Here is a 12,449-nt window from a genome sequence, read left to right as displayed (position 1 = left end):
GCATCTGATCTGTTCCTAGCTGCCTGTACATTTCATACAACTCTCTCTTCCTCTTAATCAGTGTTACAATCTCCCTCGAGAACCAAGGTTCCTTATTCCTATTTACTTTGCCTTTAATCCTGACAGGAACATACAAACTCTGCACTCTCAAAATTTCTCCTTTGAAGGCCTCCCACTTTCCATTTACATCCTTACCAGAGAACAGCCTGTGCCAATCCACACTTCCCAGATCCCTTCTAATTTCATCAAATTTCGCCTTTTTCCAGTTCAGAACTTCAACCCGAGGACCAGATCTATCCTTATCCACGATCAGGTTGAAACTAATGGCATTATGGTCACTGGATCCAAAGTGTTCCCTCACATCCATCACCTGCCCTAACTCATTTCCCAATAGGAGATCCAATATCGCATCCTCTCTCGTTGGCACCTCTATATACTGATGTAGAAAATTCTCCTGAACTCATTTTACAAACTCTACCCCGTCTAAACCTTTAACAGTTTGCGAGTCCCAATCTATATGTGGAAAATTAAAATCCCCTACTATCACAACTTTGTGTTTCTTGCAGTTGTCAGCTATCTCTCCGCTGATTTGCTCCTCCAATTCTCACTGACTATTGGGTGGTCTATAATACAAGCCCATTAATGTGGTCATACCTTTCCTGTTTCTCAGCTCCACCCATAGGGCCTCTGTAGACAAGCTCCCTAATCTATCCTGCCTGAGTACCGCTGTAACATTTTCCCTGACCAACAATGCCACATCTTTCGGATTGTGGGAGGAAACCGGAGCACCCGGAGGAAACCCACGGAGACACGAGGAGAATGTGCAGACTCCGCACAGACAGTGACCCGAGCCGGGAATCGAACCCGGGTCCCTGGCGCTGTGAGGCAGCAGTGCTAACCACTGTGCTACCCTGAACACATCTTTGTATCATCTGCAAAATGGACTCCGACATTGCATTTGCTTTCCCAGATGCCAACACAACCTGGGAGTTAGAAGAACTTGTACAGTCTTGGCGACTCAGAGGTCCAACCCAAGAGAACATTTCCAACTTTGGTACTCACCCCCTGGCATCCTCCGGTCCATACTGGAGAACCTGGTACCCGAAATAAGACTGGGCGTCCCCAGGAATGATGGTGGGGTCCTGGGCCTCAATGTTAAAGCTCTGGGCGAGAGACAGAACTGAAAGAGAAAATGGAATGGAATTCATTCATTCGTTCAGGGCTGTCGGAGGGTCGGTGCTGAGGGAGCGCCGCACTGTGGGAGGGTTGGTGCTGTGGGAGCGCCGCACTGTGGGAGGGTTGGTGCTGTGGGAGCGCCGCACTGTGGGAGGGTCAGTGCTGAGGGAGCGCCGCACTGTGGGAGGGTCAGTGCTGAGGGAGCGCTGCACTGTGGGAGGGTCGGCGCTGAGGGAGCGCCGCACTGTGGGCAGTGCTGAGGGAGCGCTGCACTGTGGGAGGGTCGGTGCTGACGGAGCGCCGCACTGTGGGAGGGTCAGTGCTGAGGGAGCGCCGCACTGTGGGAGGGTCAGTGCTGAGGGAGCGCCGCACTGTGGGAGGGTCGGTGCTGAGGGAGCGCCGCACTGTGGGAGGGTCGGTGCTGAGGGAGCGCCGCACTGTGGGAGGGTCGGTGCTGAGGGAGCGCCGCACTGTGGGAGGGTCGGTGCTGAGGGAGCGCCGCACTGTGGGAGGGTCAGTGCTGAGGGAGCGCCGCACTGTGGGAGGGTCAGTGCTGAGGGAGCGCCGCACTGTGGGAGGGTCAGTGCTGAGGGACCGCCGCACTGTGGGAGGGTCGGTGCTGAGGGAGTACCGCACTGTGGGAGGGTCAGTGCTGAGGGAGCGCCGCACTGTGGGAGGGTCGGTGCTGAGGGAGTGCCGCACTGTGGGCAGTGCTGAGGGAGCGCTGCACTGTGGGAGGGTCGGTGCTGAGGGAGTGCCGCACCGTGGGCAGTGCTGAGGGAGCGCTGCACTGTGGGAGGGTCGGTGCTGAGGGAGCGCCGCACTGTGGGAGGGTCGGTGCTGAGGGAGCGCCGCACTGTGGGAGGGTCGGTGCTGAGGGAGCGCCGCACTGTGGGAGGGTCGGTGCTGAGGGAGCGCCGCACTGTGGGAGGGTCGGTGCTGAGGGAGCGCCGCACTGTGGGAGGGTCGGTGCTGAGGGAGCGCCGCACTGTGGGAGGGTCGGTGCTGAGGGAGCGCCGCACTGTGGGAGGGTCGGCGCTGAGGGAGCGCCGCACTGTGGGCAGTGCTGAGGGAGCGCTGCACTGTGGGAGGGTCAGTGCTGAGGGAGCGCCGCACTGTGGGAGGGTCGGTGCTGAGGGAGCGCCGCACTGTGGGAGGGTCGGTGCTGAGGGAGCGCCGCACTGTGGGAGGGTCGGCGCTGAGGGAGCTCCGCACTGTGGGAGGGTCGGTGCTGAGGGAGCGCCGCACTGTGGGAGGGTCGGTGCTGAGGGAGCGCCGCACTGTGGGAGGGTCGGTGCTGAGGGAGCGCCGCACTGTTGGGAGGGAGAGAGTACGGAGGGTTCGCGACTTGTTCCTGGGGTGAGAAGGCTTGTCCCCGTGTGGAGAGATTGAGGAGAATGACTCAATATTTCCCGGAGTTTTGCAGAAGGAGAAGCAAAATCTCATCGAAAAGTAGAAAATTGTGAAGTGGCTTGGACAGGGTCGATTGAGGGAGCCCCGAGGGTGCGTCAAAACCTTGGGGTACTTACAGAGCGAGACGATGATTAGTCGGGGAAGAAGCGTATCCATGGTGGCCAACTGTTGGGAACAGTTACACAGTGAAGGGGTGAATCTGCCCCCGAGAGTTGGGGAGAGCTCTGTTGCAGCCTGCAGTGAGAGGATGAGTCTGTGGACAGGAAACCAGGGAGGAAAACAGGGGACGTTGCAAAACTTCCTATGTTCTGCAATCTCCTGTTCAGAGGTTACACAATATTAATTCCCCGGCCAAACAGCCTCACACACACTGGTACACAGGGAGCGCCGCACTGTGGGGAGGCTCAGTGCTGAGGGAGCGCCGCACTGTGGGAGGGTCGGTGCTGAGGGAGCGCCGCACTGTGGGAGGGTCAGTGCTGAGGGAGCGCCGCACTGTGGGAGGGTCAGTGCTGAGGGAGCGCCGCACTGTGGGAGGGTCAGTGCTGAGGGAGCGCCGCACTGTGGGAGGGTCAGTGCTGAGGGAGCGCCGCACTGTGGGAGGGTCGGTGCTGAGGGAGCGCCGCACTGTGGGAGGGTCGGAGCTGAGGGAGCGCCGCACTGTGGGAGGGTCGGTGCTGAGGGAGCGCCGCACTGTGGGAGGGTCGGAGCTGAGGGAGCGCCGCACTGTGGGAGGGTCGGTGCTGAGGGAGTGCCGCACTGTGGGAGGGTCGGTGCTGAGGGAGCGCTGCACTGTGGGGAGGGTCAGTGCTGAGGGAGTGCCACACTGTGGGAGGGACAGTGCTGAGGGAGCGCCGCACTGTGAGAGGGTCAGTGCTGAGGGAGCGCCGCACTGTGGGGAGGGTCAGTGCTGAGGGAGCGCCGCACTGTGGGAGGGTCAGTGCTGAGGGAGCGCCGCACTGTGGGAGGGTCGGTGCTGAGGGAGTGCCACACTGTGGGAGGGTCGGTGCTGAGGGAGCGCTGCACTGTGGGAGGGTCGGTGCTGAGGGAGCGCCGCACTGTGGGAGGGTCGGTGCTGAGGGAGCGCTGCACTGTGGGGAGGGTCAGTGCTGAGGGAGCGCCGCACTGTGGGAGGGTCAGTGCTGAGGGAGCGCCGCACTGTGGGAGGGTCGGTGCTGAGGGAGCGCCGCACTGTGGGAGGGTCAGTGCTGAGGGAGCGCCGCACTGTGGGAGGGTCGGTGCTGAGGGAGCGCCGCACTGTGGGAGGGTCAGTGCTGAGGGAGCGCCGCACTGTGGGAGGGTCGGTGCTGAGGAAGCGCCGCACTGTGGGAGGGTCGGTGCTGAGGGAGCGCCGCACTGTGGGAGGGTCGGTGCTGAGGGAGCGCCGCACTGTGGGAGGGTCGGTGCTGAGGGAGCGCCGCACTGTGGGAGGGTCAGTGCTGAGGGAGCGCCGCACTGTGGGAGGGTCGGTGCTGAGGGAGCGCCGCACTGTGGGAGGGTCGGTGCTGAGGGAGCACCGCACTGTGGGAGGGTCAGTACTGAGGGAGCGCCGCACTGTGGGAGGGTCGGTGCTGAGGGAGCGCCGCACTGTTGGAGGGTCTCTCTACCTCTCTCTCTCTCCCTCTGTCTCTCTCTTTCCCTCCCTCTGTCTCTCTCTCCTTTGTCTGTCTCTCTCCCTCTGTCTGTCACTCTCCCTCTGTCTCTCTCTCTCCCTCTGTCTCACTCTCTCCCCCTCTGTCTGTCTGTCTCTCTCTCCCTCCCTCTGTCTCTCTCTCCCTCCCTCTGTCTCTCTCTCCCTCCCTCTGTCTCTCTCTCCCTCCCTCTGTCTCTCTCTCTCCCTGTCTGTCTCTCTCTCTCCCTCTGTCTCTCTCTCTCCCTCTGTCTCTCTTTCCCTCCCTCTGTCTCTCTCTCTCTCTGTCTCTCTCTCCCTGTCTGTCTCCCTCTCTCCCTCTGTCTGTCTCTCTCTCTCCCTCTGTCTCTCTTTCCCTCCCTCTGTCTCTCTCTCTCTCCCTCTGTCTCTCTCTCTCCCTCTGTCTCTCTTTCCCTCCCTCTGTCTCTCTCTCTCCCTCTGTCTCTCTTTCCCTCCCTCTGTCTCTCTCTCTCTCCCTCTGTCTGTCTCTCTCCCTCCCTCTGTCTGTCTCTCTCCCTCCCTCTGTCTCTCTCTCTCTCTCCCTCTGTCTGCCTCTCTCTCACCTTAACTCTCAAGTGAAGGTGCTAAATTGGGGGAAGGCTAAATACGACAATAGGATGCAGGAACTGGAAGAATGTAGATTGGGGGCAGATGTTTGAGGGCAAATCTACATCTGGCGAGTGGGAGACTTTCAAGTGTAAGTGGAAAGGGATTCAGGATCGGCACATTCCTGTAAGGATGAAGGATAAGTCTGGCAAGTTTTGGGAACCTTGGGTAACGAGAGATGTCGCGAGCCGAGTCAAAGAGAAAATGGAAGCATTTGTCAAAGCCGGGAGGCTGGGAACACACGGAGCAAGTGTGGAGTACAAGGAAAGTGGAAAGAAACTTCAGCAAGGATTAAGAAGAGGTAAAAGGGGTCATGAAAAAGTCATTGTCCAGCAGGATTAAGGAAGATCCCAAGGCTTTTTACACGTATATAAAGAGCAAGAGGGAAGGCAGGGGAGAGGGTTGTCCCACTCAAGGACAGGGGAGGGAATCTATGCGTGGAGCCAGAGGGAATGGGCGAGGTATTCACCAAAGAGAAGGACTTAGAACATAGAAAGAATACAACTCAAACATGCCCTTGGGCCCACCAGTCATGTCCCCACCTACCTCGGCTTATATATAGGCTTCCCTCTCACCCTCCATCCTATTAAGTCCCGTGTACTCATCCAGGAGTCTCTTAAAAGACCCTATTGAGTTCGCCTCCACCACCACTGACGGCAGCCGATTCCACTCGCCCACCACCCTCTGTGTGAAAAACTTACCCGTAACATCTCCCCTGTACCTACCCCCCAGCACCTTAAACCTGTGTCCTCTCGTAGCAGGCATTTCCACCCTGGGAAAAAGCCTCTGAGAGTCCACCCGATCTATGCCTCTCAACATCTTAGACACCTCTATTAGGTCTCCTCTCATCCTACGTCTCTCCAAGGAGAAAAGACCGAGCTCCCTCAGCCTATCCTCATAAGGCGTGCCACTCAATCCAGGCAACATCCTTGTAAATCTCCTCTGCACCCTTTCAATCTTTCCCACATCCTTCCTGTAATGAGGCGACCAGAACTGAGCACAGTACTCCAAGTGGGGTCTGACGAGGGTCTTATATAGCTGCATCATTATCCCCGGACTCCTAAACTCAATCCCTCGATTGATAAAGGCCAGCACACCATACGCCTTCTTAACCACCTCCTCCACCTGCGGGGCTGATTTTAGAGTCCTATGGACCCGGACCCCAAGGTCCTTCTGATCCTCTACAGTACTAAGAGTCTTTCCCTTTATATTGTACTCCTTCATCCCATTCGACCTGCCAAAATGGACCACAACGCATTTATCTGGGTTGAAGTCCATCTGCCACTTCTCCGCCCAGTCTTGCATCCTATCTATGTCCCTCTGTAACTTCTGACATCCCTCCAGACTATCCACAACCCCACCAACCTTCGTGTCGTCGGCAAACTTACCAACCCATCCCTCCGCTTCCTCATCCAGGTCATTTATGAAAATGACAAACAGCAAGGGTCCCAGAACAGATCCCTGGGGCACTCCACTGGTGACCGACCTCCATTTAGAAAAAGACCCGTCTATACCCACTCTCTGCCTCCTTTGGGCAAGCCAGTTCTGGATCCACAGGGCAGCAGCCCCTTGGATCCCACGCCCTCTCACTTTTTCTAGAAGCCTTGCATGGGGAACCTTATCGAAAGCCTTGCTAAAATCCATATAAACCATGGACAGAGGCATGGACAGAGTGGAGAGTCAGAAGCTTTTTCCCCCCAGGGTGGAAGAGTCAGTTACTCGGGGGGCACAGGTTTAAGGGGCGAGGGGCAAGGTTTAAAGGAGATGTTCGAGGCAGGTTTTTTACACAGAGGGTGGTGGGTGCCTGGAACTCGCTGCCGGGGGAGGGAGTGGAAGCGGATACGGTCGTGAGTTTTAAGGGGCGCCTGGACAAATCCATGAATAGGATGGGAATAGAGGGATACGGTCCCCGGAAGGGTAGGGGGTTTTAGTTCAGTCGGGGGACAGCATGGTCGGTGCAGGAGGGGCCGAAGGGCCTGTTCCTGTGCTGGAATTTTCTATGTGCTTTCTCTCTGTCTCTCTCTGTCTCTCTCTCTCTCTCTCTCTCTGTCTCTCTCTCTCTGTCTCACTCTCTCTCTCCATATTTCTCTCTGTCTCTCTCTCTCTGTCTCTCTCTCTCTCTCTGTCTCTCTCTCTCTCTGTCTCACTCTCTCTCTCCATATTTCTCTCTGTCTCTCTCTCTCTGTCTCTCTCTCTCTCTCTCTCTCTCTCTCTGTCTCTCTGTCTCTCTCTCTCTCTGTCTCTCTCTCTCTCTCCATATTTCTCTCTGTCTCTCTCTCTCTGTCTCTCTCTCTCTCTCTCTCTCTGTCTCTCTCTCTGTCTCTCTGTCTCTCTCTCTCTCTGTCTCTCTCTCTCTGTCTCTGTCTCTCTCTCTCTGTCTCTCTCTCTCTCTCTCTGTCTCTCTCTCTCTGTCTCTCTCTCTCTCTCTCTGTCTCTCTCTCTCTGTCTCCCTCGCTCTCTCTCCCTGACTCTCCCTCCCTGTCTCTCTCTCTGTCTCTCTCTCCCTCTCTCTGTCTCTCTCCCTGTGTCTCTCTCTTTATCTCTCTCTCTCTCTCTGTATGTCTCTCTCTGTCTGTCTGTCACTCTATCTCTGTCTCTCTCTCTGTGTCTCTCTGTCTCCCTCACTCTATCTCTGTCTCTCTCTCTGTATTCCTCCCTCTCTCTCTCTGTATCACTCTGTCTCCCTCACTCTATCTCTGTCTCTCTCTCTGTATCCCTCCCTCTCTCTCTCTGTCTCACTCTGTCTCCCTCACTCTGTCTCTGTCTCTCTCCCTGTGTCTCTCTCTTTATCTCTCTCTCTGTCTGTCTGTCACTCTATCTCTGTCTCTCTCTCTGTATCCCTCCCTCTCTCTCTCTGTCTCACTCTGTCTCCCTCACTCTGTCTCTGTCTCTCTCCCTGTGTCTCTCTCTTTATCTCTCTCTCTGTCTGTCTGTCACTCTCTATCTCTCTCTGTATCCCTCCCTCTCTCTCTCTGTCTCTCTCTTTATCTCTCTCTCTCTGTCTCTCTCTCTCTCTGTCTCTCTCTCTCCCTGTCTCTCTCTCTGTCTCTCTCTCTCCCTGTCTCTCTCTCTGTCTGTCTCTCTCTCTCTGTCTCTCTCTCTCTCTGTCTCACTCTCTCTCTCTGTCTCTCTCTCTGTCTCTCTCTGTCTCTCTCTCCCTGTCTCTCTCTCTGTCTGTCTCTCTCTCTCTGTCTCTCTCTCTCTCTCTCTCTCTGTCTCTCTCTCTCTCTCTCTGTCTCTCTCTCTCTCTGTCTCTGTCTCTCTCTCTCTGTCTCTCTCTCTCTCTCTCTGTCTCTCTCTCTCTGTCTCTCTCTCTCTCTGTCTCTCTCTCTCTGTCTCCCTCGCTCTCTCTCCCTGACTCTCTCTCCCTGTCTCTCCCTCCCTGTCTCTCTCTCTGTCTCTCTCTCCCTCTCTCTGTCTCTCTCCCTGTGTCTCTCTCTTTATCTCTCTCTCTCTCTCTGTATGTCTCTCTCTGTCTGTCTGTCACTCTATCTCTGTCTCTCTCTCTGTGTCTCTCTGTCTCCCTCACTCTATCTCTATCTCTCTCTCTGTATTCCTCCCTCTCTCTCTCTGTATCACTCTGTCTCCCTCACTCTATCTCTTCTCTCTCTCTGTATCCCTCCCTCTCTCTCTGTCTCACTCTGTCTCCCTCACTCTGTCTCTGTCTCTCTCCCTGTGTCTCTCTCTTTATCTCTCTCTCTGTCTGTCTGTCACTCTCTATCTCTCTCTGTATCCCTCCCTCTCTCTCTCTGTCTCTCTCTTTATCTCTCTTTATCTCTCTCTCTCTGTCTCTCTCTCTCTGTCTGTCTCTCTCTGTCTCTCTCTCTGTATTCCTCCCTCTCTCTCTCTCTCTCTCTGTCTCACTCTCTCGCTCTCTCTCACTGTCACAGTACCACATTCCCTCCATCCCTTTGAGGTTCCTCCTTTACCCTCCCCTCTGTACAGAAGAGGACTTACTTTGTAAAAGGGAGATTGCAAACAGCATTCTGCCGTGGTCCTGGAATGCAGAGAGGATGCCCAGTGTTGCACTCAGAGATGCCAGTCACTGCCTGGGTAGAACTGTCGTACCCATCCGATACACTTCCTCCACCACAGAGAGAAACGACTTCACAATTCTGGTTTCCTGAGGTGAAACCACACACAGATGTTTTTCAACACACCAATATGGGCGAACAGTTTGGACTTAACGCCAACAACAGCCCCACAGTGCGGCGCTCCCTCAGCACTGACCCTCCCACAGTGCGGCGCTCCCTCAGCACTGACCCTCCCACAGTGTGGCGCTCCCTCAGCACCGACCCTCCCACAGTGCGGCGCTCCCTCAGCACCGACCCTCCCACAGTGCGGCGCTCCCTCAGCACCGACCCTCCCACAGTGCGGCGCTCCCTCAGCACCGACCCTCCCACAGTGCGGCGCTCCCTCAGCACTGACCCTCCCACAGTGCGGCGCTCCCTCAGCAGCGACCCTCCCACAGTGCAGCGCTCCCTCAGCACTGACCCTCCCACAGTGCGGCGCTCCCTCAGCACCGACCCTCCCACAGTGCGGCGCTCCCTCAGCACCGACCCTCCCACAGTGCGGCGCTCCCTCAGCACCGACCCTCCCACAGTGCGGCGCTCCCTCAGCACCGACCCTCCCACAGTGCGGCGCTCCCTCAGCACTGACCCTCCCACAGTGCGGCGCTCCCTCAGCACCGACCCTCCCACAGTGCGGCGCTCCCTCAGCACCGACCCTCCCACAGTGCGGCGCTCCCTCAGCACCGACCCTCCCACAGTGCGGCGCTCCCTCAGCACCGACCCTCCCACAGTGCGGCGCTCCCTCAGCACCGACCCTCCCACAGTGCGGCGCTCCCTCAGCACTGACCCTCCCACAGTGCGGCGCTCCCTCAGCACCGACCCTCCCACAGTGCGGCGCTCCCTCAGCACTGACCCTCCTATGAAATTTAGGTGTTGATTCAGACATCTGGAGAGCTTTCACTGAGATCAAAGCACCTTCTCTGAGAGGGTGTGAGAGTGTTTTTCTTCTATAATCTTATCTCACCCATCTCTGTAACTTCCTCAAAGGCCTATAACCCTTCCTATCTCTGTAACATTTCTTCCTGTAAAGTGTCCAGATCACCAACAACCTGTCCTGGTCCCCCCCACGCCGACACTATAGTTAAGAAAGTCCCATCAACCCCTCTACTTTCTCAGAAGACTAAGGAAATTTGTCATGTCAGCTACGACTCTCACCAACTTTTACAGATGCCCCATAGAAAGCATTCTTTCTGGGTTGTATCACAGCTTGGTCTGGGGCTCCTGCTCTGCCCAAGACCGCAAGGAACTACAACAGGTCAAGAATGTGACACATTCTGAAACAGACCCGACACCCCCTCCCTATCTCTGTAACCTCCTCCAGCCCCCTACACCCCCTCCCTATCTCTGTAACCCCCTCCAGCCCCTACACCCCCTCCCTATCTCTGTAACCCCCTCCAGCCCCCTACAGCCCCCTCCCTATCTCTGTAACCCCCTCCGGCCCCTACACCCCCTCCCTATCTCTGTAACCCCCTCCAGCCCCCTGCACCCCCTCCCTATCTCTGTAACCCCCTCCAGCCCCCTACACCCCCTCCCTATCTCTGTAACCTCCTCCAGCCCCCTACACCCCCTCCCTATCTCTGTAACCTCCTCCAGCCCCCTACACTCCCTCCCTATCTCTGTAACCTCCTCCAGCCCCCTACACCGCCTCCCAATCTCTGTAACCCCCTACACCCCTTCCTTATCTCTGTAACCCCCTCCAGCCCCCTACACCCCCTCCCTATCTCTGTAACCCCCTCCAGCCCCCTACACCCCCTCCCTATCTCTGTAACCCCCTCCAGCCCCCGACACCTCCTCCCTATCTCTGTAACCTCCTCCAGCCCCTACACCCCCTCCCTATCTCTGTAACCCCCTCCAGCCCCCGACACCTCCTCCCTATCTCTGTAACCTCCTCCAGCCCCTACACTCCCTCCCTATCTCTGTATCCTCCTCCAGCCCCCTACACCCCCTCCCTATCTCTGTAACCTCCTCCAGCCCCCGACACCCCTCCCTATCTCTGTAACCACCTACACCCCCTCCCTATCTCTGTAACCTCCTCCAGCTCCCTACACCCCCTCCCTATCTCTGTAACCCCCTCCAGCCCCCTACACCCCCTCCCTATCTCTGTAACCCCCTCCAGCCCCCTACACCCCCTCCCTATCTCTGTAACCTCCTCCAGCTCCCTACACCACTCCCTGTCTCTGTAACCTCCTCCAGCCCCCTACACCCCCTCCCTATCTCTGTAACCCCCTGCAGCCCCCTCCCTATCTCTGTAACCCCCTCCAGCCCCCCTACACCCCCTCCCTATCTCTGTAACCTCCTCCAGCCCCCTACACCCCCTCCCTATCTCTGTAACCTCCTCCAGCCCCCTACACCCCTCCCTATCTCTGTAACCTCCTCCAGCCCCCTACACCCCTCCCTATCTCTGTAACCTCCTCCAGCCCCCTACACCCCTCCCTATCTCTGTAACCTCCTCCAGCCCCCTACACCCCGTCCCTATCTCTGTAACCCCCTCCAGCCCCCTACACTCCCTCCCTATCTCTGTAACCCCCTCCAGCCCCCGACACCCCCTCCAGCCCCCTACACCCCCTCCCTATCTCTGTAAGCTCCTCCAGCCCCCTACACCCCCTCCCTATCTCTGTAACCCCCTGCAGCCCCCTACACCCCCTCCCTATCTCTGTAACCTCCTCCAACCTCCTACACCCCCTCCCTATCTTTGTTACCCCTTCCAGCCCCCTACACCCCTCCCTATCTCTGTAACATCCTCCAGCCCCCTACACCCCCTCCCTATCTCTGTAACCTCCTCCAGCCCCCTACACCCCCTCCCTATCTCTGTAACCTCCTCCAGCCCCTACACTCCCTCCCTATCTCTGTAACCTCCTCCAGCCCCCTACACCCCTCCCTATCTCTGTAACCTCCTCCAGCCCCCTACACCCCCTCCCTATCTCTGTAACCTCCTCCAACCTCCTACACCCCCTCCCTATCTTTGTTACCCCTTCCAGCCCCCTACACCCCTCCCTATCTCTGTAACATCCTCCAGCCCCCTACACCCCCTCCCTATCTCTGTAACCTCCTCCAGCCCCCTACACCCCCTCCCTATCTCTGTAACCCCCTCCAGCCCCCTACACCCCCTCCCTATCTCTGTAACCTCCTCCAGCCCCCTACACCCTCTCCCTATCTCTGTAACCCCCTCCAGCCCCCTATACCCCCTCCCTATCTCTGTAACCCCTCCAGCCCCCTACACCCCCTCCCTATCTCTGTAACCTCCTCCAGCCGCCTACACCCCCTCCCTATCTCTGTAACCTCCTCCAGCCCCTACACCCCCTCCCTATCTCTGTAACCTCCTCCAGCCCCTACACCCCCTCCCTATCTCTGTAACCTCCTCCAGCCCCGACACCCCTCCCTATCTCTGTAACCCCCTACACCCCCTCCCTATCTCTGTAACCTCCTCCAGCTCCCTACACCCCCTCCCTATCTCTGTAACCCTCTCCAGCCCCCTACACCCCCTCCCTATCTCTGTAACCTCCTCCAGCTCCCTACACCACTCCCTGTCTCTGTAACCTCCTCCAGCTCCCTACACC

The 12,449-nt window shown here is 57.5% G+C and overlaps 1 long non-coding RNA gene across 1 annotated transcript; it reads right to left on the bottom strand.

Moving 5' to 3' along the window:
* Positions 1-1,060: 1,060 nt before the first annotated feature.
* Positions 1,061-9,808, bottom strand: LOC144490931 (uncharacterized). Its single transcript, XR_013497370.1, has 3 exons — positions 9,746-9,808; positions 8,780-8,945; positions 1,061-1,180 (listed from the first exon to the last, which is right to left on the bottom strand). It is a non-coding gene; the product is annotated as an uncharacterized LOC144490931 (long non-coding RNA).
* Between the last annotated feature and the right edge of the window lie 2,641 nt (positions 9,809-12,449).

Source organism: Mustelus asterias, unplaced genomic scaffold (genome assembly GCF_964213995.1).
Source record: "Mustelus asterias unplaced genomic scaffold, sMusAst1.hap1.1 HAP1_SCAFFOLD_4052, whole genome shotgun sequence".
NCBI lineage: Eukaryota > Metazoa > Chordata > Chondrichthyes > Carcharhiniformes > Triakidae > Mustelus > Mustelus asterias.
Note: the sequence above shows the minus strand (reverse complement) of the source record. Positions and strands in the feature narration are given on the sequence as shown.